General features: G+C 33.7%; 2 long non-coding RNA genes across 2 annotated transcripts in view; one reads left to right on the top strand and one right to left on the bottom strand.

Annotated features, from left to right (window-relative positions):
- The first annotated feature begins 924 nt into the window (after positions 1-924).
- Positions 925-9247, top strand: LOC147763064 (uncharacterized). The gene is made up of 3 exons (XR_015333544.1): positions 925-1118; positions 5184-5294; positions 8975-9247. It is a non-coding gene; the product is annotated as an uncharacterized LOC147763064 (long non-coding RNA).
- Positions 5860-27987, bottom strand: part of LOC147763062 (uncharacterized) — a 99927-nt gene continuing 77799 nt past the window's right edge. Inside the window, exon 2 of the long non-coding RNA XR_015333543.1 lies at positions 5860-6270. This is a non-coding gene — a long non-coding RNA (uncharacterized LOC147763062). The remainder of the gene's footprint in view (positions 6271-27987) is intronic.

The following is a 27987-nucleotide window of genomic DNA, read 5'->3' as shown; positions in this document are numbered from 1 at the left end:
ATTCATACAAGGCAGTCTATCTTCCATTTTAAAGACCAATATTTGATTTACATGACATAATCACAACATCAATGGCTTATTTCCAAATATATTGGGGGAAGGCCCCCTCCTCACACACCTACGGATGCCCAAGGCAGTCGGAGCGCGGGCTTTAAAAAGAATGGTGTTTTTAAAGCCCCCCTGCCCACTTTTTTCACGTCAACACAGGAAGGGACAGTCTGGTTCTTTTTTTTTTTCTTCTTCTTCTTTGTGGGAGCGCTAACTGGTCGAAAGTTAAAGGGATAATAACTCTTCGTATGAGACCTATATTTCACTATAAAAACCTTGTGAATAACTCATAGAAATATAACATATTCTGTTTTACCACAAAAACAGCAGTTATAGCTTTTATTCTGATATTTGAACTTGTCTTTAGACCACGTGACCTCCATTGATGTCTATACTCTGTTAAAATCTCTTAAGAGATTTTAACAAAAAACCAAACGTTTTAGAAAAAAACCAGGGACTAACTTTGAATGTAAAAATAGATTCATTAACCATTGGTAAGTATGGGAAAATTGTTGTTTACTCCAGGAAAATTCATTTTTTGGCCGAAACGAAGAGTTATTATTGCTTTAACACTTTTTGGGAAAACACTGCAGCCTTAGCAGTGGCGGGTTTAGGGGAGTTTCAGGGGGGTCCTGCCCCCCCCCCCCCCCCCCCCCCCTTCAGTTCCTGAAACTTAAACCTCACCAATACTCCTCTCTTGGTATTAGAATTTTGACTAGCTTAATCATAGTTCTAGACCGTAGCAAATGGCACCGTTAGCCCTCTAAAATACCAAAATTTTTCGGTACTCTTCAGCGGTACCCGAATCCCACGTCAAAGGGGATGGAGGAGGGGGCGAGGGTCGGCTTCGCATCTGAGGCCTGTCATCCGTAAAGTAAACTGTTACCATTCGTGCATGATAACTGGTTATTCACTGGTACATGGAAGTATTGGCAAGTGCTACCGCCCATCACATAACCCCAGCAGTCGAGTTAAAACTGGCGGCGAATGAACATGTGTTCGAATTTTACATTTTTTCCTCCCATTCCTAACCTGGCATGGTTGATCAACTTTATTCAGGTGTAGATAAGGTGAGCTGAAAACTTGGTTTTTCAATTTCTTTTTCAGACAGCTCTCAGTCAAATTTATACTTCCGGGGCCGTGGCTCTCTTCGACGTATTTCCTCTTCGACAGCTTTACAGGGGCGGATCCAGGGTTATTTGAAGGTGGGGGGGGGGGGGGGGGGGGGGGTCCGCGGATGCGAAATCAACACCCCCCTTCTACATGGAGTGGGGTTCTACCGGTGAAGGGCCCTAAAACATTTGGTATTTTTAGAGGGCGAACGGTGCCATTTGGTATTTGGTACGATTTAGCACCATAAATCATCTAGTCAATATTCTAAATCCAAGAGGGGAATATTAGTGTGATTTATTTCAGAACCCACCCCCTCCAAATCCGCCACTGCTTTTACTAACACTACCCGCAGATCTTTTAGCTCTAACACCCATTTTAACCACAAAACATACAAATTATCCAACACTACCAGAGCTGATGAATGTTAGTGCTATAGGTTTTGCTTCGTTGGTGCTAAATAACTGTGTGGTGCGTTGGCTAATTCGTGGGTTTTGTGGTTAATATAGGCGTTAGTACTAAAGATCCGCAGCTAGTGTCAGTAAACGCCTGATCCGTTTATAAGGCCTGGAAGTCCCAAACAAAATTTTATTGAAACTGCTGCCATAAATGATAGAGTTGATAAGTCAACTTACATTTCTTAATCCTCTTCCCAAAGCAATTTCGTTGATGTATAATTAAAAAAAGCTTCAAATTTTCTTATTCATCTTGGTCTTTAGATAATCTAAGAGATCAAATATCTATCCAGGTATGCCCCTCCCCACGGCCTTCTCCACATCCCTGCCCCTCCCCATGGCATTCTCCACGTCCCTTCCCCTCCCCACGACCTTCTCCACGTCCCTGCCCCTCCCCATGGCATTCTCCGCGTCCCTTCCCCTCCCCACGACATTCTCCACGTCCCTGCCCCTCCCCACGGCCTTCTCCACGTCCCTTCCCCTCCCCACGACATTCTCCACGTCCCTGCCCCTCCCCATGGCCTTCTCCACGTCCCTGCCCCTCCCCACGACCTTCTCCATGTCTCTACCCCTCCCCGCGGCCTTCCCCACGGATTTACACCTCCCTGCAGCCTTCTCCACGTCCCTACTCTCCCCCCACCCCCGGCCTTCTCCACGTCCCTGACCCCCTCCCCACGGCCTTCTCCACGTCCCCCCCCCTCCCCACGACCTTCTCCACGTGAGGTACATAGTTGTATTTCATGTTCCATTTCTACACTAGGCGAGTACAGCTGTGTGTTCCATGAATGGAGAAAGTTCGGCTATTGCCTGCTGAATTTTTTTTTTTTGTATTAACGCCAAATTCTATAAAAATTTCTTAATTTTCTCAAGCAGATGTTTTTTTTTTTGTTTGTTTGTTTTTTAATTTAGGAAAATGCAACGATTGGCTAGAGAGCCGATTGTTCTCGTCTGCTGAACGTTATTGATATTTGATGGCCTTGTTATAGCTCTCCAGGCTCCACCCTTAGTTCAGAAATGACTTAGAACATTGAGGGACACATTCTGTCTTCCTTTTCTTATCTTACCAAATTAAATCAAGACAATATCTAATTGAGAGGTAGAATGGGGTTTAATAATTCTGCCAAACTGCCGTACACTAGTCCTTGGAGGGCGTCAACTACCAGAGTATAGAACTCAAACAAGGCAGATAGGGCCTACATATAGGCCTACCGTTTGCAAAAAACTTCCATCCTTTTAAATAATGAATAATGCTTATAAAATCGAATTCTTTTCAACCAATATATCATCAATTTATATTTGAACTTAAAATCAAAAGATCTAGACTCTTGGCCGAAATATCTTGAACTGTGATGCGCCTGATGTGCCCCGTTTCTCCTCCGATATAGTGTGTTAGTTGTGACAGATATGTTGATTGCGTTTTCACTGCGGGTCTTTTTTTTTCATCAACAGACTTGTTCTTTCGGATCGGAATACTATTTTCAAGCATTTCGCACGTTATGGAATATATCTAGGGTTATTTACTACGTAACAAAATGCCATCTTTCCCATTCAATTGCCACTGGCACCTCGCCTTACATATTCAAAGATTCAGTGAAGATTTTTCGGGATTGGAAAGCGCGGAATACATGTAGTTTTGCAAGTTAACACAATCGAAAAGGAGTGCATTTTAGTTTATTGGGTAAGTATAAAGACTATTTGCTTCCCTTCTGATAAATGCTCTAAGACTTATAGTTTTTGATAACAGATAAATCTTATCTACATTCGTGTCTTTCATTCTGTTTCTACAAAATCATAGATCTAATCAACACAGAACGGTGTTCATTCATCTAACTTCTAAGTTTTCTTGAAATCAAAGTCGTCGGGGAGACATTCATTTGGGCTTGTAGTATACATGTCGACTCTCCCGGATACAGAACGAATCTCCCCGTCACCCGTACATGTAACTAAATCTCCCGGATAAAAGCGACTTTGAAAATTTGCACCACTGTCAGCTAACGCCCTGTCGATTTATTTTCAGAATTGTTGGGTGATCTCTTAAAAACTTCTCTTCTAATTGTTTGAGATAGGGGTCCCCCCCCCCCCCCCCGACTTTTACAAATTTTCACCACTGTCGGCTAACGCCCTGTCGATTTATTTTCAGAATAGTTGGGTGATCTCTTGAAAACTTCTCTTCTAATTGTTTAAGATAGGGTCTGGTCCCCCCCCCCCCCCCGACTTTTACAAATTTTCACCACTGTCAGCTAATGCCCTGTCGATTTATTTTCAGAATTGTAGGGTGATCTTTTGAAAACTTCTCTTCTAATTGTTTGAGATAGGGGTCCCCCCCCCCCCCCCAACTGAGCACCTGAGCACAACCCCCCCTGGACACCTGGCGGGATCAGGTATACAATATATACATGTGTATATATATATGTGAGTGGAAAAGTAGGAAATCACGTGCCTAGAAAACTTTAATTATATCTTTCTTAGAATGTGTTTCCATAGTAACAAAACTTCCATGGATACGTATACCCATCTGTTGCAGCATGATTGTCAAATATGGCCTTATATGGGCTATTTTAAAATTTTTGAATGAAATTTTAGACATTTTGTAAAAACTGCTGCAATATAAAACTTATAACACTGTTTTATCTCCCCAGGTGACTTCTGATCTAATTTTTTATTCAATATAACTGTTATATGATGATTCTAAAAAAAAATGTGACAAAATCCGTGTCTTGTTATTACAAATGCAATAGTAATGCAATAGGTGAAAATGTGTAGTCTATTCAAAAATTTACTTGGACCTCAGTGAATCCAGTAGATTTCAGGAAACTGGTGGTGCAATTGGCCAGAAAGCTAAAAAGTTTATGGCAAAGATTGCAAGAATAAAGGACCCTTTTTTCAAATTTAATGATCAATACAAAATTTACAAAAATGTAGCTTGGGCTATTTCTCTTTATGGTGTTTCATATACATGTATAAGATTTTCTTAAATACCTTTTTAACCATCAGTTAAATTTACCTTTTTCGTGTCACATAACATCTACATCGTGCCTTTAGGTGAAAAAAGGGGGATAAATGCTGCTCCTTCCCATTGTGGCCTTAATGTCAAATATATACTGACAGTCAATGAAAATGCATCAGAAAACTTTCTTGTACTTTTGTACTCTTGTTCTTTTACAGAGAATCGATTCCGTACAAATGCACTTGTTTGGTCATAACAGAGTGGGCTGACCACTCGGATATTTAAAATTTCGACTTCAGTGATTTTGTGATCAGCTATTACAAAATCTTGTTTTTCCTGATTGGTGTGAATTAATCAGGTTCAATATATGGTAATTAATTAAGCCTATTTAAATCCTACTATATCAGTGACATCATATATAATGTGGGGATTGAGTTGGAAAAAGCTAACCTCTTGGCCTGCAAAGAAAACCTAGAAAACATACAAGAAAATTACAATATACTGTACCTAGTCAAAAAAAGTTAAAATATACTGTACTGACAAATGAAGTGTCAACTGTAGCTTTAAGGGGCACCAAGCTATAGAAAAAGAGCTTTATTTATTTATTTATTTATTTTGACTAGGAACACCAACTACACAAGCCCCAGTCACTTTCATCCCAGGGGTTCAGCTGCCAGGAGGTCCTGTTACTTTTATTCCCAGTGTACAGACACCTGTGACACCAGCACCCACAGGTAAATATCAGTACCACTTTATATACAGTGTATGATGTCACTGATATAGTAGAACATGTCTGTTTTATCTCAGTGTATAAAACAAACATCTCTCTTTGCACATGTAAGTTTTTTTAAGTGTAGTTGCATTTTATGTATGTAATCAAGTTGTCACTTTGAACTCCCATTAGGGACCTGAAGCACTATGCTAGTGACACATTATGAATTTCCACATTAAATTGAACATATTAGTATACCATGTGTATCCACCATTGGCCTCACACAGAGCAGTATACCAACAGCCCATGGACATGATCATGTCATTGTGACCTGGGGTATGTTGTTCTATTTCTCCTGGACTGACACAAGCAGTTAGTGAATGTTTTATGGAACTGAAACTCCTTGTCAATTACTGTGATTGGTAACATCCCTAATGTTGGACACACATGGAACTGACCTCTTTGAACTCAGAATTTGACATCCCTCTCTCTGCTCTTGATGCTATTACTCGGGCAAATAAATGCTTTGTTGTTTAGAAATATTTTGTTGTTATTGCTAGTCATACGTAATGCAGGTAAATACAAAATACTAATCACCTTTTTCTTCATTCAATTACTATATATTTTGATACAGTACATTACTAAAAAGTATTACTGATTATACTACAGTGCCTTATATGTATTTTTTTGTTCACTGCCATTGTTTACTACTTCAAGTCTGTATATTTATCAGCTTTGCTGTCTCGTTTAACTGAATTGTCATATTTCAGTCCTCAACATGGATCCCTGTTATATTTATTAGGTTAGACAACTGTCAGTACATCATATTTTTTTCCTTACACCTTGATTTGGTTGAGTTTCAGGCTTCTGTCTTTTATAAAATGATGTGACAATGTCCCTTCACAAATCCGTCCTTCTGTCTCCTTTTCCAGGTGACCCTTTCCATACAGCATGGTGGCTTGGTGAACTGACTCTACCTTTCTGCACATGTTTAATTCCTATAGAAAAATAGATAGCATCTTTTATTGGTAGTAAGAAGTCTTGAATGGGTATATATTATTTTCCAAATGACAATAACATTTATAGGTAATTTGCCATCTCCTACATGTACAGAAAAAAAAAAAACACATCACCACATCACATCACATTTGATATTTTATTTTAGACTGAATAATCTATCACGATATTGAAATGATATCTGTTTTTGGTAATGCTCACTCTAGACATTAGAAAAGTGATAAGCTTATTTCTGATTTTTACAGCTGTTAAACTTCATGTCATATATATACTGATTGATCTGTCTGCATAGGTAGTTGCTGTCATCATGGCTGTTGCTGTCCGACACAAGATGTTCATCCCATAACTGGCAAACATTTTTTTGTTTTACTTTAAATTTACTGAGTGGCTTTGTTTAGAAAGAAGCACACTGCTTTTAAAAATTGGCAAGATCAGTTTACATTAATGGTAATATTATTCTGGTTCTTTTCACGATTTTGATGACATTAGCCCCATAATAACCAAACTGAATTTTTTTTTGTTTTACTTTAAATTTACTGAGTGGTTTTGTTTGGTTAAGAGACAGTTTGCTTTTGAAGATCAGCAGAATTATTATTTTATGTCCTTTTTTGTGATGTTCACCCCATTTATAACAGCCATATTTTTGTTTTACTTTGAATTTATTAAGTGGCTTTGTTTTGTACTGAGGCAGATCAGTGCATATTTATGATAATTATACTACCAACAATGGTGCTGTTGGTACAAATGGTTTTAGTTACGACCCATTCCGTCCGTCAGATCTGCCCGTCCACCAGGTCTGCTACCACGTCATAAGTGGAGATTTCAAAATATGCCATTGGATTTGACCTTTGACTTAATTAGTACCACCAGCGTATATGCTGGCGTTACTCATGGTGTTAGTCCTGACCCATCTTGTACGGCTCTGTTGGCTCCGCAGGGTGTCTTGGGATACAAGTCGCCGTTACCGCTTCTCCTCCTATACTGCAAGGAGCTGCATGTGTCCACATCTCTTGGATTTAGATCACATATAATCTCAACTTGAACCCCCTGGTATTTTTTGTCTCAGTCGGTGCATTGGCCTGGGCGTGGTGCTCGTTGAAATGCACCCTTGTCAAATTTTTTTGAAAATTCAATGCTAAATATCTCCCAAACCAAAGGAATATTTGGAAAATTTACTACAGAAGTCTGACCAAAAGTCATTTGTGGAAATTCCATATTTGCCCCTGGATTTGTCTTTCAACCTTCATTTCAAGGTCAAACAGGCCAAAATTTTCTAACGATGGGGATTTTCTGACAAAAAAATTTTGTTTGTACCAATTTTCAGAAACTACACAGACCTAAGCTCTCATATTATGGTGAGGGGTTACAATCAGGGACTGGTTACAATCCTTTCATCTTTGGGAGTTTGGGGTCAATCAGTACATCTTCATGGGAGAAGCGGCCATTAGATACAGAAACTGAAAACTCTAATTCTGGAACCGTAAATGCTAGAGACCTTTTGTTTTTTGCATTTGGTAGAACATGTCAAGTGCAATACTGGAGGTGGTGTCCTTTTTTTTGTTTTTGACGTGTTTTTTTCATTGCGCTATATGAAAAAATATAATGTTGCAATATTCAGTGTTAAAAATAAAATGTGAATTACTCCAAAATTAGCAGGGATACGCCCATAGTTACTATTGAACTTGAATAGGAAGTCATATACTGGTAATCGAACTGTGACCTTAAAATTTACCTTTGACCTACTTTTCATTATGAACTGCACTTTGCAAGTTTTCCGATCTTCATATCTTCAAAACTGGCAAAGATACACCCATAATTAATACCTTTTGCATTACGCGTGATTGGCCTTATTTTTCAAGTGTGTTGCATTATTTGAGCCCAATATTCTGCGTTTTTGGTATAAATTCATCAACATGATTCATGATTTACCCTTCCAAATCTACATGATTTGTGAAAACGTTTAGCATTACAGGAATTTGTTCTAGAAAGTCCCAAACCTTGTATCATGATTGTAGGGCGATCATTCACAGAGATAAATTCAACAAACTCTTCAAACAAGGCAGTTAGAAAAGTGGCAATGAGAGTAGTTCGCTAGGTTCTGGTTCTATTAGTATCACTTTAGTCTCTGTCACAGGAATCCTGACCAATGAGAATGGCTGAATAACTCGAGATCTAAGCAGACGATTCCTGTCATTCAACACACAAAATAAATTATTCTGGGAATGTTATGAATTCTTTGCATTCCTGCAAGTATAGCAATTTTCTATCTTGATGAATGGCGATAGCTTTTAATTCCTCGTGATTGGTGATTGACCTGAATGTATCTTCGTGATTGGTGATTGACCTGTTTTAATTCTTCGTGATTGGTGATTAAGGGGGAGTATTTCTTACCCTCATTGAACTTGAATAGGATGTCATATACTGCCAATCTAACTGTGATCCTGAAATTGACCTTTGACCTAATTTTCACCATGAACTGAGCTTTGCAAAACTGGTGATATTTTCACTTTTTTTCAAACTTACTGTTCTTTTTCCAGATGAGCCTTTCCATTAGACACAATCAACTTTTAAATCCAACTTTATCAAAATAATTAATGTTTAGCTATTTTAGTCTGATAAATTTATCACTTTTTAAAATTTAATTTCCATTTTTTTTTTTAAATACATTGTACATTTCTCTTCCAGGTGACCTTTTCCATACAGCGTGGCGGCTTTTTTGGTGAACTGATACTTCCTGTCTTGTCATGGCAAATTCCTATAGAAAAAACAGGCAGCAAAAGACAATAGCAAGAGCAATGGATTGTGTCATCCATGTCTACAATAGATGGTATATGGCAAGCTTTGGCACATTGTCAAATGGTGTGCTAAACCCCAATTCCAAAAACAAATTGTAAGGAGGAATCTGCATCTGGTATTGGTAGTAAGGAGAAGTCTTGAATGGGTATATATTGTTTTCCAGAGGACAATTATGGGTAATTTGTCACCTCTTACACAAACAAACTCAAATCAAAATATTTGATGTTTAATATGAAGCTAATTAGATGTTGTGAAATTGAAAAAAAAAATGTTTTTGATAATTCTCACTCTTTTCATACAAATTGTTAATAAGCTACACTTCTATTATACACAGTCAGCTGATAAGCTTAGAACAGATTTTTATTGATTTTAAGCATCATTTGTACAAATTTCACAAATATTGGACTGGGTTTGTCAAAATCCTTAATATTTAACTATTTTATGCCATGGAATTTGCAGGTCTTTTCAATGTAATTTTCAGTTTTCTCCAAATTATATGCTCTAAAAAATCTTTTCCATGAGACACAGTCAGCGTATAAGCTTATCACAGATTTTTATTGCTGTTATGCATCATCTGTCCCAATTTCACAAATATTGGACATGATTTGTGAAAATTATTCACGTTTAACTATTTTATGGCACTGCATTTGGCAGTCTTTTCAATGTCATTTTCAGTTTTCTCACATTTATTTGCTCTGAAAAATGTTTTTCATGAGACACAGTCAACTGATGAGCTCATCACAGATTTTTGTTATTGTTATGCATCATCTGTCCAAATTTCACAAATATTGGACTAGATTTGTGAAAATTAATAACATTTAACTATTTTAAGGCACCGCATTTGGCAGTCTTTTCAGTGTCATTTTCAGTATTTCTCAAATTTTTATGTTCTGAAAATATGCTTTTTATTAGACATAGTCAACTGTTTAGGTTAAGTTTATCAAAATTATTGTTCAACTATTTTAGTGTGGGAAATTTGTCAATTTTTAGAATTTAATTTTCACTTTTATCAAACATATTGTTCTTTTTCCAGGTGACCTTTTCCATACAGCGTGATGGCTTTTTTGGTGAACTGATTCTTCCTGTCTGGTCAGGGCTAATTCCTATAGAAAAAACAGACAGCAAAAGACAACAGCAAGAGCAATGCTATGTCTCATCCATGTGTACAATAGATGGTATATGGCAAGCTTTAGGACATTGTCAAATGGTGTGCTAAACCCTATTCCAGAACCCGATTGTAAGGAGGAATCTGCATGTGGTATTGGTAGTAAGGACATGTCTTCAATGGGTATATATTCTTTTCCAGAGGACAGTTATGGGTAATTTGTCACCTCTTACACAAACAAACTCAAATCATAATATTTGATGTTTAATGTGAGTCTAATTAGATGTTGTGAAATTGAAAAAAAAATATTGTAGATAATTCTCACTTTTCGCATACAAAATGTCAAACAACTACAATTCTATCACGCACTGTCAACTGTTCAGCTTATCACAGATTTTTGTTATTGTTAAGCATCATCTCTCCAAATTTTACAAATATTGAACAAGTTTTGTGAAAATTATTAACGTTTAACTATTTTAAGGCACCGCATTTTGCAGTCTTCTCGGTGTCATTTTCAATTTTCTCAAATTTATTGTCCAAAAAAATCTTTTTAATGAGACACAGTCAAGTGATGAGCTTATCACAGATTTATATTGTTGTTATGCATCATCAATCCAAATTTCACAAATATTAGACAAGATTTGTGAAAATTGTTACCGTTTACTTATTTTATACCATGGAATTTGGCAGTGTTTTCAGTGTTATTTTCAGTTTTCTGAAATTTATTGTCCAAAAAATCTTTTTCATGAGACACAGTCAACTGATGTGTTTATCACAGATTTTTATTATTGTTATGAATCATCTGTCCAAATTTCACAAATATTGAACAAGATTTGTGAAAATTATTAACTTTTAACTATTTTAAGGCACCACATTTTACAGTCTTTTCAATGTCATTTTCAGTTTTCTCAAATTTATTGTCCATAAAAATCTTTTTCACGAGACACAGTCAACTGATGAGCTTATCACAGATTTTTATTGTTGTTATGCATCATCTCTCGAAATTTCACAAATATTAGACAAGATTTGTGAAAAATATTAACATTTAACTATTTTATACCATGGAATTTGGCAGTCTTTTCAGTGTCATTTTCAGTTTTCTCACAATTATTTGCTCTGAAAAATGTTTTTCATGAGACACAGTCAACTGATGAGCTTATCACAGATTTTTATTATTGTTATGCATCATCTGTCCAAATTTCACAAATATTGGACTAGATTTGTGAAAATTAATAACATTTAACTATTTTAAGGCACCGCATTTGGCAGTCTTTTCAGTGTCATTTTCAGTATTTCTCAAATTTTTATGTTCTGAAAATATGCTTTTTATTAGACATAGTCAACTGTTTAGGTTAAGTTTATCAAAATTATTGTTCAACTATTTTAGTGTGGGAAATTTGTCAATTTTTAGAATTTAATTTTCACTTTTATCAAACATATTGTTCTTTTTACAGGTGACCTTTTCCATACAGCGTGATGGCTTTTTTGGTTAACTGATTCTTCCTGTCTGGTCAGGGCTAATTCCTATAGAAAAAACAGACAGCAAAAGACAACAGCAAGAGCAATGCTATGTCTCATCCATGTGTACAATAGATGGTATATGGCAAGCTTTAGGACATTGTCAAATGGTGTGCTAAACCCTATTCCAGAACCCGATTGTAAGGAGGAATCTGCATGTGGTATTGGTAGTAAGGACATGTCTTCAATGGGTATATATTCTTTTCCAGAGGACAGTTATGGGTAATTTGTCACCTCTTACACAAACAAACTCAAATCATAATATTTGATGTTTAATGTGAGTCTAATTAGATGTTGTGAAATTGAAAAAAAAATATTGTAGATAATTCTCACTTTTCGCATACAAAATGTCAAACAACTACAATTCTATCACGCACTGTCAACTGTTCAGCTTATCACAGATTTTTGTTATTGTTAAGCATCATCTCTCCAAATTTTACAAATATTGAACAAGTTTTGTGAAAATTATTAACGTTTAACTATTTTAAGGCACCGCATTTTGCAGTCTTCTCGGTGTCATTTTCAATTTTCTCAAATTTATTGTCCAAAAAAATCTTTTTAATGAGACACAGTCAAGTGATGAGCTTATCACAGATTTATATTGTTGTTATGCATCATCAATCCAAATTTCACAAATATTAGACAAGATTTGTGAAAATTGTTACCGTTTACTTATTTTATACCATGGAATTTGGCAGTGTTTTCAGTGTTATTTTCAGTTTTCTGAAATTTATTGTCCAAAAAATCTTTTTCATGAGACACAGTCAACTGATGTGTTTATCACAGATTTTTATTATTGTTATGAATCATCTGTCCAAATTTCACAAATATTGAACAAGATTTGTGAAAATTATTAACTTTTAACTATTTTAAGGCACCACATTTTACAGTCTTTTCAATGTCATTTTCAGTTTTCTCAAATTTATTGTCCATAAAAATCTTTTTCACGAGACACAGTCAACTGATGAGCTTATCACAGATTTTTATTGTTGTTATGCATCATCTCTCGAAATTTCACAAATATTAGACAAGATTTGTGAAAAATATTAACATTTAACTATTTTATACCATGGAATTTGGCAGTCTTTTCAGTGTCATTTTCAGTTTTCTCACAATTATTTGCTCTGAAAAATGTTTTTCATGAGACACAGTCAACTGATGAGCTTATCACAGATTTTTATCATTGTTATGCATCATCTGTCCAAATTTCACAAATATTGGACTAGATTTGTGAAAATTAATAACATTTAACTATTTTAAGGCACCGCATTTGGCAGTCTTTTCAGTGTCATTTTCAGTATTTCTCAAATTTTTATGTTCTGAAAATATGCTTTTTATTAGACATAGTCAACTGTTTAGGTTAAGTTTATCAAAATTATTGTTCAACTATTTTAGTGTGGGAAATTTGTCAATTTTTAGAATTTAATTTTCACTTTTATCAAACATATTGTTCTTTTTACAGGTGACCTTTTCCATACAGCGTGATGGCTTTTTTGGTTAACTGATTCTTCCTGTCTGGTCAGGGCTAATTCCTGTAGAAAAAACAGACAGCAAAAGACAACAGCAAGAGCAATGCTATGTCTCATCCATGTGTACAATAGATGGTATATGGCAAGCTTTAGGACATTGTCAAATGGTGTGCTAAACCCTATTCCAGAACCCGATTGTAAGGAGGAATCTGCATGTGGTATTGGTAGTAAGGACATGTCTTCAATGGGTATATATTCTTTTCCAGAGGACAATTATGGGTAATTTGTCACCTCTTACACAAACAAACTCAAATCATAATATTTGATGTTTAATGTGAGTCTAATTAGATGTTGTGAAATTGAAAAAAAAAATATTGTAGATAATTCTCACTTTTCGCATACAAAATGTCAAACAACTACAATTCTATCACGCACTGTCAACTGTTAAGCTTATCACAGATTTTTGTTATTGTTAAGCATCATCTCTCCAAATTTCACAAATATTGAACAAGTTTTGTGAAAATTATTAACGTTTAACTATTTTAAGGCACCGCATTTTGCAGTCTTCTCGGTGTCATTTTCAATTTTCTCAAATTTATTGTCCAAAAAAATCTTTTTAATGAGACACAGTCAAGTGATGAGCTTATCACAGATTTATATTGTTGTTATGCATCATCTATCCAAATTTCACAAATATTAGACAAGATTTGTGAAAATGATTAACGTTTAACTATTTTAAGCCATGGAATTTGGCAGTCTTTTTAATGTCATTTTCAGTTTTCTCAAATTTATATGCTTTGAAAAATGTTTTTCATGAGACACAGTCAACTGATGAGCTTATCACAGATTTTTATTGATGTTATGCATCATCTATACCAATTTCACAAATATTAGACAAGATTTATGAAAGTTATTAACGTTTAACTATTTTATACCATGGAATTTGGCAGTCTTTTCAGTGTCATTTTCAGTTTTTTCACATTTATATGCTCTGAAAAATGTTTTTCATGAGACACAGTCAACTGATGAGCTTATCACAAATTTTTATTATTGTTAAGCATCATCTCTCCAAATTCCACAAATATTAGACAAGATTTGTGAAAATTATTAACGTTTAACTATTTTAATGCACTGCATTTGGCAGTCTTTTCAATGTCATTTTCAGTTTTCTGAAATTTATTGTCCAAAAAATCTTTTTCATGTGACACAGTCAACTGATGAGCTTAACACAGATTTTTATTGTTGTTATGCATCATCTATCCAAATTTCACAAATATTAGTCAAGATTTGTGAAAATTATTACCGTTTAACTATTTTATACCATGGAATTTGGCAGTGTTTTCAGTGTTATTTTCAGTTTTCTGAAATTTATTGTCCAAAAAATCTTTTTCATGAGACACAGTCAACTGATGTGTTTATCACAGATTTTTATTATTGTTATGCATCATCTGTCCAAATTTCACAAATATTGAACAAGATTTGTGAAAATTATTAACTTTTAACTATTTTAAGGCACCACATTTTACAGTCTTTTCAATGTCATTTTCAGTTTTCTCAAATTTATTGTCCATAAAAATCTTTTTCACGAGACACAGTCAACTTATGAGCTTATCACAGATTTTTATTGTTGTTATGCATCATCTATCCAAATTTCACAAATATTAGACAAGATTTGTGAAAAATATTAACATTTAACTATTTTATACCATGGAATTTGGCAGTCTTTTCAGTGTCATTTTCAGTTTTCTCACAATTATTTGCTCTGAAAAATGTTTTTCATGAGACACAGTCAACTGATGAGCTTATCACAGATTTTTATCATTGTTATGCATCATCTGTCCAAATTTCACAAATATTGGACTAGATTTGTGAAAATTAATAACATTTAACTATTTTTAGGCACTGCATTTGGTAGTCTTTTCAGTGTCATTTTCAGTATTTCTCAAATTTTTATGTTCTGAAAATATGCTTTTTATTAGACATAGTCAACTGTTTAGGTTAAGTTTATCAAAATTATTGTTCAACTATTTTAGTGTGGGAAATTTGTCAATTTTTAGACTTTAATTTTCACTTTTATCAAACATATTGTTCTTTTTCCAGGTGAACTTTTCCATACAGCGTGATGGCTTTTTTGGTGAACTGATTCTTCCTGTCTGGTCATGGCTAATTCCTATAGAAAAAACAGACAGCAAAAGACAACAGCAAGAGCAATGCTATGTCTCATCCATGTGTACAATAGATGGTATATGGCAAGCTTTAGGACATTGTCAAATGGTGTGCTAAACCCTATTCCAGAAACCAATTGTAAGGAGGAATCTGCATCTGGTATTGGTAGTTAGGAGATGTCTTAAATGGGTATATATTCTTTTCCAGAGGACAATTATGGGTAATTTGCCACCTCTTACACAAACAAACTTAAATCATAATATTTGATGTTTAATGTGAGTCTAATTAGATGTTGTGAAATTGAGATAAAAATATTGTAGATAATTCTCACTCTTCGCATACAAATGTCAAGCAACTACAATTCTAACACACACTGTCAACTGTTAAGCTTATCACAGATTTTTGTTATTGTTAAGCATCATCTCTCCAAATTTCACAAATATTGAACAAGTTATGTGAAAATTATTAACGTTTAACTATTTTAAGCCATGGAATTTTGCAGTCTTTGCAATGTCATTTTCAGTTTTTTCACATTTATACGGTAATGTGCCAAGCATTTCGACGGGCCCAGTCAATCCGACCACAAAAATTATTTTATAAAATTAATTTTACTGGGCCCAAACAATTAGTCCATATGTCAAAATCATGGGACAGAATTTTTTTCTTGTACCGATTGTTCGACCATATCGTAGACAAGACTCAGTAAATTTTCAAGCCAGTGAAATAGATGCTGCATGCCTCGGCCCTTTGTCAATTGTTGTCCTTTCAATAGCTCTCGTCAATGAGGAAGACATTTTCAGTTTTCTCAATTTTATTGTCCAAAAAAATCTTTTTTATGAGACACATTCAACTGATGAGCTTATCACAGATTTTCATTGTTGTTATGCATCATCTCTCCAAATTTCACAAATATTGAACAAGTTTTGTGAAAATTATTAACGTTTAACTTTTTTAAGCCATGGAATTTTGCAGTCTTTGCAATGTCATTTTTAGTTTTTTCACATTTATATGCTCTGAAAATTCTTTTTCATGAGACACATTCAACTGATGAGCTTATCACAGATTTTTATTGTTGTTATGCATCATCTATTGAAATTTCACAAATATTGAACAAGTTTTGTGAAAATTATTAACATTTAAGTATTTTAAGCCATGGAATTTTGCAGTCTTTGCAATGTCATTTTTAGTTTTTTCACATTTATATGCTCTGAAAATTCTTTTTCATGAGACACATTCAACTGATGAGCTTATCACAGATTTTTATTGATCTTATGCATCATCTATCCAAATTTCACAAATATTAGACAAGATTTGTGAAAATTATTAACGTTTAACTATTTTAAGCCATGGAATTTGGCAGTCTTTTCAATGTCATTTTCAGTTTTCTCACATTTATAAGCTCTGAAAAATGTTTTTCATGAGACACAGTCAATTGATGAGATTATCACAGATTTCTATTGTTTTTATGCATCATCTATCCAAATTTCACAAATATTAGACAAGATTTGTGAAAATTATTAATGTTTAACTATTTTAAGCCATGGAATTTGGCAGCTTTTTCAATGTCATTTTCAGTTTTCTCACATTTATATGCTTTGAAAAATGTTTTTCATGAGACACAGTCAACTGATGAGCTTATTACAGATTTTTATTGTTGTTATGCATCATCTCTCGAAATTTCACAAATATTAGACAAGATTTGTGAAAATAATTAACGTTTAACTATTTTCAACCATGGAATTTGGCAGTCTTTTCAATGTCATTTTCAGTATTTCTGAAATTTATTGTCCAAAAAAAATCTTTTTCATGAGACACAGTCAACTGATGAGCTTATCACAGATTTTTATTGTTGTTATGCATCATCTATCCAAATTTCACAAATATTAGACGAGATTTGTGAAAATTATTAACGTTTAACTAATTTAAGCCATGGAATTTTACAGTCTTTTCAATGTCATTTTCAGTTTTCTCACATTTATATGCTCTGAAAAATGTTTTTCATGAGACACAGTCAACTGATGAGCTTATCACAGATTTTTATTGTTGTTATGCATCATCTCTCGAAATTTCACAAATATTAGACAAGATTTGTGAAAATAATTAACGTTTAACTATTTTCAACCATGGAATTTGGCAGTCTTTTCAATGTCATTTTCAGTATTTCTGAAATTAATATGTTCTGAAAATATCCTTTTTATTAGACATAGTCAACTGTTTAGGTTAAGTTTATCAAAATTATTGTTCAACTATTTTAGTGTGGGCAATTTGTCAATTTTTAGAATTTAATTTTCACTTTATCAAACATATTGTTCTTTTTCCAGGTGACCTTTTCCATACAGCTTGATTGCTTTTTTGGTGAACTGATTCTTCCTGTCTGGTCAGGGCTAATTACTATAGAAAAAGCAAACAGCAAAAGACAACAGCAAGAGCAATGCTATGTCTCATCCATGTGTACAATAGATGGTATATGGCAAGCTTTAGGACATTGTCAAATGGTGTGCTAAACCCTATTCCAGAAACCGATTGTAAGGAGGAATCTGCATCAGGTATTGGTAGTAGGAGATGTCTTAAATGGGTATATATTCTTTTCCAGAGGACAATTGTGGGTAATTTGTCACCTCTTACACAAACAAGCTTAAATCATAATATTTGATGTTTAATGTGAGTCTAATTAGATGTTGTGAAATTGAAAAAAAAATATTGTAGATAATTCTCACTCTTTGCATACAAAATGTCAAGCAACTACAATTCTGTCACACACTGTCAACTGTTAAGCTTATCACAGATTTTTGTTATTGTTAAGCATCATCTCTCCAAATTTCACAAATATTGAACAAGTTTTGTGAAAATTATTAACGTTTAACTATTTTAAGCCATGGAATTTTGCAGTCTTTGCAATGTCATTTTTAGTTCTTTCACATTTATATGCTCTGAAAATTCTTTTTCATGAGACACAGTCAACTGATGAGCTTATCACAGATTTTTATTGTTGTTATGCATCATCTATCCAAATTTCACAAATATTAGACAGGTTTTGTGAAAATTATTAACGTTTAACTAATTTAAGCCATGGAATTTTACAGTCTTTTCAATGTCATTTTCAGTTTTCTCACATTTATATGATCTGAAAAATGTTTTTCATGAGAGGCAGTCAACTGATGATCTTATCACAGATTTTTATTGTTGTTATGCATCATCTCTCGAAATTTCACAAATATTAGACAAGATTTGTGAAAATAATTAACGTTTAACTATTTTCAACCATGGAATTTGGCAGTCTTTTCAATGTCATTTTCAGTTTTCTCACATTTATATGCTCTGAAAAATGTTTTTCATGAGACACAGTCAACTGTTTAGGTTAAGTTTATCAAAATTATTGTTCAACTATTTTAGTGTGGGCAATTTGTCAATTTTTAGAATTTAATTTTCACTTTTATCAAACATATTGTTCTTTTTCCAGGTGACCTTTTCCATACAGCGTGATGGCTTTTTTGGTGAACTGATTCTTCCTGTCTGGTCAGGGCTAATTCCTATAGAAAAAACAGACAGCAAAAGACAACAGCAAGAGCAATGCTATGTCTCATCCATGTGTACAATAGATGGTATATGGCAAGCCTTAGGACATTGTCAAATGGTGTGCTAAACCCTATTCCAGAACCCGATTGTAAGGAGGAATCTGCATATGGCATTGGTAGTAAGGAGATGTTTTCAATGGGTATATATTCTTTTCTAGAGGACAATTATGGGTAATTTGTCACCTCTTACACAAACAAACTCAAATCATAATATTTGATGTTTAATGTGAGTCTAATTAGATGTTGTGAAATTGAAAAAAAAAATATTGTAGATAATTCTCACTCTTTGCATACAAAGTGTCAAACAACTACAATTCTGTCACACACTGTCAACTGTTAAGCTTATCACAGATTTTTGTTATTGTTAGGCATCATCTCTCCAAATTTCACAAATATTGAACAAGTTTTGTGAAAATTATTAACGTTTAACTATTTTAGGCCATGGAAGTTTGCAGTCTTTGCAATGTCAATTTTAGTTTTTTCACATGTATATGCTCTGAAAATTCTTTTTCATGAGACACAGTCAGCTTAGTGAGCTTATCACAGATTTTTATTGTTTTTATGCATCATCTATCCAAATTTCACAAATATTAGACAAGATTTGTGAAAATAATTAACGTTTAACTATTTTAAGCCATGGAATTTGGCAGTCTTTTCAATGTCATTTTCAGTTTCTTCACATTTATATGCTCTGAAAAATGTTTTTCATGAGACACAGTCAACTGATGAGCTTATCACAGATTTTTATTATTGTTATGCATCATCTGTCTAAATTTCGCAAATCTTGAACAAGATTTGTGAAAATTATTAACGTTTAACTATTTTAAGGAACCGCATTTTGCAGTCTTTTCAATGTCATTTTCTGTTTTCTCAAATTTATTGTCCAAAAAAAATCTTTTTCATGAGACACAGTCAACTGATGAGCTTATCACAGATTTTTATTGTTGTTATGCATCATCTATCCAAATTTCACAAATATTAGACAGGATTTGTGAAAATTATTAACGTTTAACTAATTTAAGCCATGGAATTTTACAGTCTTTTCAATGTCATTTTCAGTTTTCTCACATTTATATGCTCTGAAAAATGTTTTTCATGAGAGGCAGTCAACTGATGAGCTTATCACAGATTTTTATTGTTGTTATGCATCATCTCTCGAAATTTCACAAATATTAGACAAGATTTGTGAAAATAATTAACGTTTAACTATTTTCAACCATGGAATTTGGCAGTCTTTTCAATGTCATTTTCAGTATTTCTCAAATTTATATGTTCTGAAAATATCCTTTTTATTAGACATAGTCTACTGTTTAGGTTAAGTTTATCAAAATTATTGTTCAACTATTTTAGTGTGGGCAATTTGTCAATTTTTAGAATTTAATTTTCACTTTTATCAAACATATTGTTCTTTTTCCAGGTGACCTTTTCCATACAGCGTGATGGCTTTTTTGGTGAACTGATTCTTCCTGTCTGGTCAGGGCTAATTACTATAGAAAAAACAGACAGCAAAAGACAACAGCAAGAGCAATGCTATGTCTCATCCATGTGTACAATAGATGGTATATGGCAAGCTTTAGGACATTGTCAAATGGTGTGCTAAACCCTATTCCAGAACCCGATTGTAAGGAGGAATCTGCATATGGCATTGGTAGTAAGGAGATGTCTTCAATGGGTATATATTCTTTTCTAGAGGACAATTATGGGTAATTTGTCACCTCTTACACAAACAAACTCAAATCATAATATTTGATGTTTAATGTGAGTCTAATTAGATGTTGTGAAATTGAAAAAAAAAATATTGTAGATAATTCTCACTCTTTGCATACAAAGTGTCAAACAACTACAATTCTGTCACACACTGTCAACTGTTAAGCTTATCACAGATTTTTGTTATTGTTAGGCATCATCTCTCCAAATTTCACAAATATTGAACAAGTTTTGTGAAAATTATTAACGTTTAACTATTTTAAGCCATGGAAGTTTGCAGTCTTTGCAATGTCAATTTTAGTTTTTTCACATTTATATGCTCTGAAAATTCTTTTTCATGAGACACAGTCAACTGATGAGCTTATCACAGATTTTTATTGTTTTTATGCATCATCTATCCAAATTTCACAAATATTAGACAAGATTTGTGAAAATAATTAACGTTTAACTATTTTAAGCCATGGAATTTGACAGTCTTTTCAATGTCATTTTCAGTTTTCTCACATTTATATGCTCTGAAAAATGTTTTTCATGAGACACAGTCAACTGATGAGCTTATCACAGATTTTGTTTATTGTTATGCATCATCTGTCTAAATTTCACAAATCTTGAACAAGATTTGTGAAAATTATTAACGTTTAACTATTTTAAGGCACCGCATTTTGCAGTCTTTTCAATGTCATTTTCTGTTTTCTCAAATTTATTGTCCAAAAAAAATCTTTTTCACGAGACACAGTCAACTGATGAGCTTATCACAGATTTTTATTGTTGTTATGCATCATCTATCCAAATTTCACAAATATTAGACAGGATTTGTGAAAATTATTAACGTTTAACTAATTTAAGCCATGGAATTTTACAGTCTTTTCAATGTCATTTTCAGTTTTCTCACATTTATATGCTCTGAAAAATGTTTTTCATGAGAGGCAGTCAACTGATGAGCTTATCACAGATTTTTATTGTTGTTATGCATCATCTCTCGAAATTTCACAAATATTAGACAAGATTTGTGAAAATAATTAACGTTTAACTATTTTCAACCATGGAATTTGGCAGTCTTTTCAATGTCATTTTCAGTATTTCTCAAATTTATATGTTCTGAAAATATCCATTTTATTAGACATAGTCAACTGTTTAGGTTAAGTTTATCAAAATTATTGTTCAACTATTTTAGTGTGGGCAATTTGTCAATTTTTAGAATTTAATTTTCACTTTTATCAAACATATTGTTCTTTTTCCAGGTGACCTTTTCCATACAGCGTGATGGCTTTTTTGGTGAACTGATTCTTCCTGTCTGGTCAGGGCTAATTACTATAGAAAAAACAGACAGCAAAAGACAACAGCAAGAGCAATGCTATGTCTCATCCATGTGTACAATAGATGGTATATGGCAAGCTTTAGGACATTGTCAAATGGTGTGCTAAACCCTATTCCAGAAACCGATTGTAAGGAGGAATCTGCATCAGGTATTGGTAGTAAGGAGATGTCTTCAATGGGTATATATTCTTTTCCAGAGGACAATTGTGGGTAATTTGTCACCTCTTACACAAACAAACTCAAATCATAATATTTGATGTTTAATGTGAGTCTAATTAGATGTTGTGAAATTGAAAAAAAAAATATTGTAGATAATTCTCACTCTTTGCATACAAAGTGTCAAACAACTACAATTCTGTCACACACTGTCAACTGTTAAGCTTATCACAGATTTTTGTTATTGTTAGGCATCATCTCTCCAAATTTCACAAATATTGAACAAGTTTTGTGAAAATTATTAACGTTTAACTATTTTAAGCCATGGAAGTGTGCAGTCTTTGCAATGTCATTTTTAGTTTTTTCACATTTATATGCTCTGAAAATTCTTTTTCATGAGACACAGTCAACTGATGAGCTTATCACAGATTTTTATTGTTTTTATGCATCATCTATCCAAATTTCACAAATATTAGACAAGATTTGTGAAAATAATTAACGTTTAACTATTTTAAGCCATGGAATTTGGCAGTCTTTTCAATGTCATTTTCAGTTTTCTCACATTTATATGCTCTGAAAAATGTTTTTCATGAGACACAGTCAACTGATGAGCTTATAACAGATTTTTATTGTTTTTATGCATCATCTATCCAAATTTCACAAATATTAGACAAGATTTGTGAAAATTATTAACGTTTAACTATTTTAAGCCATGGAATTTTACAGTCTTTTCAATGTCATTTTCAGTTTTCTCACATTTATATGCTCTGAAAAATGTTTTTCATGAGAGGCAGTCAACTGATGAGCTTATCACAGATTTTTATTATTGTTATGCATCATTTGTCTAAATTTCACAAATCTTGAACAAGATTTGTGAAAAATATTAACGTTTAACTATTTTAAGGCACTGCATTTTGCAGTCTTTTCAATGTCATTTTCTGTTTTCTCAAATTTATTGTCCAAAAAAAATCTTTTTCATGAGACACAATCAACTGATGAGCTTATCACAGATTTTTATTGTTGTTATGCATCATCTATCCAAATTTCACAAATATTAGACAGGATTTGTGAAAATTATTAACGTTTAACTAATTTAAGCCATGGAATTTTACAGTCTTTTCAATGTCATTTTCAGTTTTCTCACATTTATATGCTCTGAAAAATGTTTTTCATGAGAGGCAGTCAACTGATGAGCTTATCACAGATTTTTATTATTGTTATGCATCATTTGTCTAAATTTCACAAATCTTGAACAAGATTTGTGAAAAATATTAACGTTTAACTATTTTAAGGCACTGCATTTTGCAGTCTTTTCAATGTCATTTTCTGTTTTCTCAAATTTATTGTCCAAAAAAAATCTTTTTCATGAGACACAGTCAACTGATGAGCTTATCACAGAATTTTATTGTTGTTATGCATCATCTATCCAAATTTCACAAATATTAGACAAGATTTGTGAAAATAATTAACGTTTAACTATTTTCAACCATGGAATTTGGCAGTCTTTTCAATGTCATTTTCAGTTTTCTCACATTTATATGCTCTGAAAAATGTTTTTCATGAGACACAGTCAACTGATGAGCTTATCACAGATTTTTATTATTGTTATGCATCACCTGTCTAAATTTCACAAATCTTGAACAAGATTTGTGAAAATTATTAACGTTTAACTATTCTAAGGCACCGCATTTTGCAGTCTTTTCAATGTCATTTTCTGTTTTCTCACATTTATATGCTCTGAAAAATGTTTTTCATGAGACACAGTCAACTGATGAGCTTATCACAGATTTTTATTGTTGTTATGCATCATCTATCCAAATTTCACAAATATTAGACAGGATTTGTGAAAATTATTAACGTTTAACTAATTTAAGCCATGGAATTTTACAGTCTTTTCAATGTCATTTTCAGTTTTCTCACATTTATATGCTCTGAAAAATGTTTTTCATGAGAGGCAGTCAACTGATGAGCTTATCACAGATTTTTATTGTTGTTATGCATCATCTCTCGAAATTTCACAAATATTAGACAAGATTTGTGAAAATAATTAACGTTTAACTATTTTCAACCATGGAATTTGGCAGTCTTTTCAATGTCATTTTCAGTATTTCTCAAATTTATATGTTCTGAAAATATCCTTTTTATTAGACATAGTCAACTGTTTAGGTTAAGTTTATCAAAATTATTGTTCAACTATTTTAGTGTGGGCAATTTGTCAATTTTTAGAATTTAATTTTCACTTTTATCAAACATATTGTTCTTTTTCCAGGTGACCTTTTCCATACAGCGTGATGGCTTTTTTGGTGAACTGATTCTTCCTGTCTGGTCAGGGCTAATTACTATAGAAAAAACAGACAGCAAAAGACAACAGCAAGAGCAATGCTATGTCTCATCCATGTGTACAATAGATGGTATATGGCAAGCCTTAGGACATTGTCAAATGGTGTGCTAAACCCTATTCCAGAACCAGATTGTAAGGAGGAATCTGCATATGGCATTGGTAGTAAGGAGATGTTTTCAATGGGTATATATTCTTTTCTAGAGGACAATTATGGGTAATTTGTCACCTCTTACACAAACAAACTCAAATCATAATATTTGATGTTTAATGTGAGTCTAATTAGATGTTGTGAAATTGAAAAAAAAATATTGTAGATAATTCTCACTCTTTGCATACAAAGTGTCAAACAACTACAATTCTGTCACACACTGTCAACTGTTAAGCTTATCACAGATTTTTGTTATTGTTAGGCATCATCTCTCCAAATTTCACAAATATTGAACAAGTTTTGTGAAAATTATTAACGTTTAACTATTTTAAGCCATGGAAGTTTGCAGTCTTTGCAATGTCAATTTTAGTTTTTTCACATTTATATGCTCTGAAAATTCTTTTTCATGAGACACAGTCAACTGATGAGCTTATCACAGATTTTTATTGTTTTTATGCATCATCTATCCAAATTTCACAAATATTAGACAAGATTTGTGAAAATAATTAACGTTTAACTATTTTAAGCCATGGAATTTGACAGTCTTTTCAATGTAATTTTCAGTTTTCTCACATTTATATGCTCTGAAAAATGTTTTTCATGAGACACAGTCAACTGATGAGCTTATCACAGATTTTGTTTATTGTTATGCATCATCTGTCTAAATTTCACAAATCTTGAACAAGATTTGTGAAAATTATTAACGTTTAACTATTTTAAGGCACCGCATTTTGCAGTCTTTTCAATGTCATTTTCTGTTTTCTCAAATTTATTGTCCAAAAAAAATCTTTTTCACGAGACACAGTCAACTGATGAGCTTATCACAGATTTTTATTGTTGTTATGCATCATCTATCCAAATTTCACAAATATTAGACAGGATTTGTGAAAATTATTAACGTTTAACTAATTTAAGCCATGGAATTTTACAGTCTTTTCAATGTCATTTTCAGTTTTCTCACATTTATATGCTCTGAAAAATGTTTTTCATGAGAGGCAGTCAACTGATGAGCTTATCACAGATTTTTATTGTTGTTATGCATCATCTCTCGAAATTTCACAAATATTAGACAAGATTTGTGAAAATAATTAACGTTTAACTATTTTCAACCATGGAATTTGGCAGTCTTTTCAATGTCATTTTCAGTATTTCTCAAATTTATATGTTCTGAAAATATCCATTTTATTAGACATAGTCAACTGTTTAGGTTAAGTTTATCAAAATTATTGTTCAACTATTTTAGTGTGGGCAATTTGTCAATTTTTAGAATTTAATTTTCACTTTTATCAAACATATTGTTCTTTTTCCAGGTGACCTTTTCCATACAGCGTGATGGCTTTTTTGGTGAACTGATTCTTCCTGTCTGGTCAGGGCTAATTACTATAGAAAAAACAGACAGCAAAAGACAACAGCAAGAGCAATGCTATGTCTCATCCATGTGTACAATAGATGGTATATGGCAAGCTTTAGGACATTGTCAAATGGTGTGCTAAACCCTATTCCAGAAACCGATTGTAAGGAGGAATCTGCATCAGGTATTGGTAGTAAGGAGATGTCTTCAATGGGTATATATTCTTTTCCAGAGGACAATTGTGGGTAATTTGTCACCTCTTACACAAACAAACTCAAATCATAATATTTGATGTTTAATGTGAGTCTAATTGTACCACCAGCGTTAGCGCTGGCGGTACACATGGTTTCGGTCTCGTCCGGATCGTTCCGCCGGCTCCGCCGGCTCCGCCGGCTCCGCCGGCTCCGCCGGCTCCGCCGGACGGCTACCGTTACCGCTTCTCCTCCTAGACGGTAAGGCCCCCCATACCCATCTCATGGATTTAGGTCACCTATAATCTCAACTCGTTCCACGTAAAATTTGGGCTTTGTCGGTATTGGGGTCTGGGTGTGGCACTCATTGCAATGCACCCTTGTCCAAAAATGGCAAAATAAAATGCTAATTATCTACCCTACGGAAGGAGTTACGGGAAAAATTTCTACAGACGGCTTTCCAAAAGTCATATGTGTAGATTTCAAATATACCCTCGGATTTGACCTTTGACCTTTACTTCAAGGTCAAATGGGCCAAAATTTTCAAAAAAATGAAATTTTTTACGAAAAAAAAATTTTTTGCCCTGTTATTCAGACACCACACAGACTTAACCAATAATATTATTGGAAAGTGTTACCCTTCAGGTCATCTTTCATCTCCGTGAATTTGGGGTCAATCGGTGCATTTTCACAGGAGTAGCGGCCATAAGATACCGAAACTGAAAACTGTCTCTAATTCGGGAACCGTTAATGCTAGAGACCCATTCTTTTTTGCATTTTGTAGAGCATGTAAAGCCCAACACTGGAGGTGGTCTCGGTTTTTTTGTATTCCATACGGTTTTCGAGTTACGCTGTATCAAAAAGTACATATTGGTGGTGAAAGGAAAATGTACGGAAGCCCACTGGTGCCATATGTAGAAAAAAAAATTATCTCGAAATTTCGAGATACTATTTTGAAATTTGAACAAAAAAATTTACCACCAGCGTTAGCGCTGGCGGTACACATGGTTTCGGTCCCGTCCGGTCCGTTCCGCCGGCTCCGCCGCCATGTTACCGTTACCGCTTCTCCTCCTAGACGGTAAGGGCCCCCGTACCCATCTCATGGATTTAGGTCACCTATAATCTCAACTCGTTCCACGTAAAATTTGGGCTTTGTCGGTATTGGGGTCTGGGTGTGGCACTCATTGCAATGCACACTTGTCTAAAAATGGCAAAATTAAATGCTAATTATCTACCCTACAGAAGGAGTTACGGGAAAAATTTCTATAGACGGCTTTCCAAAAGTCATATGTGTAGATTTCAAATATACCCTCGGATTTGACCTTTGACCTTTACTTCAAGGTCAAATGGGTCAAAATTTTCAAAAAAATGAAATTTTTTACGAAAAAAAATTTTTTTGCCCTGTTATTCAGACGCCACACAGACTTAACCAATAATATTATTGGAAAGTGTTACCCTTCAGGTCATCTTTCATCTCCGTGAATTTGGGGTCAATCGGTGCATTTTCACAGGAGTAGCGGCCATAAGATACCGAAACTGAAAACTGTCTCTAATTCGGGAACCGTTAATGCTAGAGACCCATTCTTTTTTGCATTTTGTAGAGCATGTAAAGCCCAACACTGGGGGTGGTCTCGATTTTTTTGTATTCCATACGGTTTTCGAGTTACGCTGTATCAGAAAGTACATATTGGTGGTGAAAGGAAAATGTACGGAAGCCGACTGGTGCCATATGTAGAAAAAAAAATTATCTCGAAATTTCGAGATACTATTTTGAAATTTGAACAAAAAAAATTTTTATCTCGAAATTTCGAGATAGCATTTTGAAATTTGAACAAAAAAAAAATTATCTCGAAATTTC

The sequence above is a fragment of the Lingula anatina genome, chromosome 3 (genome assembly GCF_051362555.1).
Source record: "Lingula anatina isolate TDL-2025a chromosome 3, LinAna3.0, whole genome shotgun sequence".
In the NCBI taxonomy this organism is placed as follows: Eukaryota; Metazoa; Brachiopoda; class Lingulata; order Lingulida; family Lingulidae; genus Lingula; species Lingula anatina.
The sequence above is the reverse complement of the archived record's forward strand: the minus strand, read 5'-3'. Positions and strand labels throughout refer to the sequence as shown.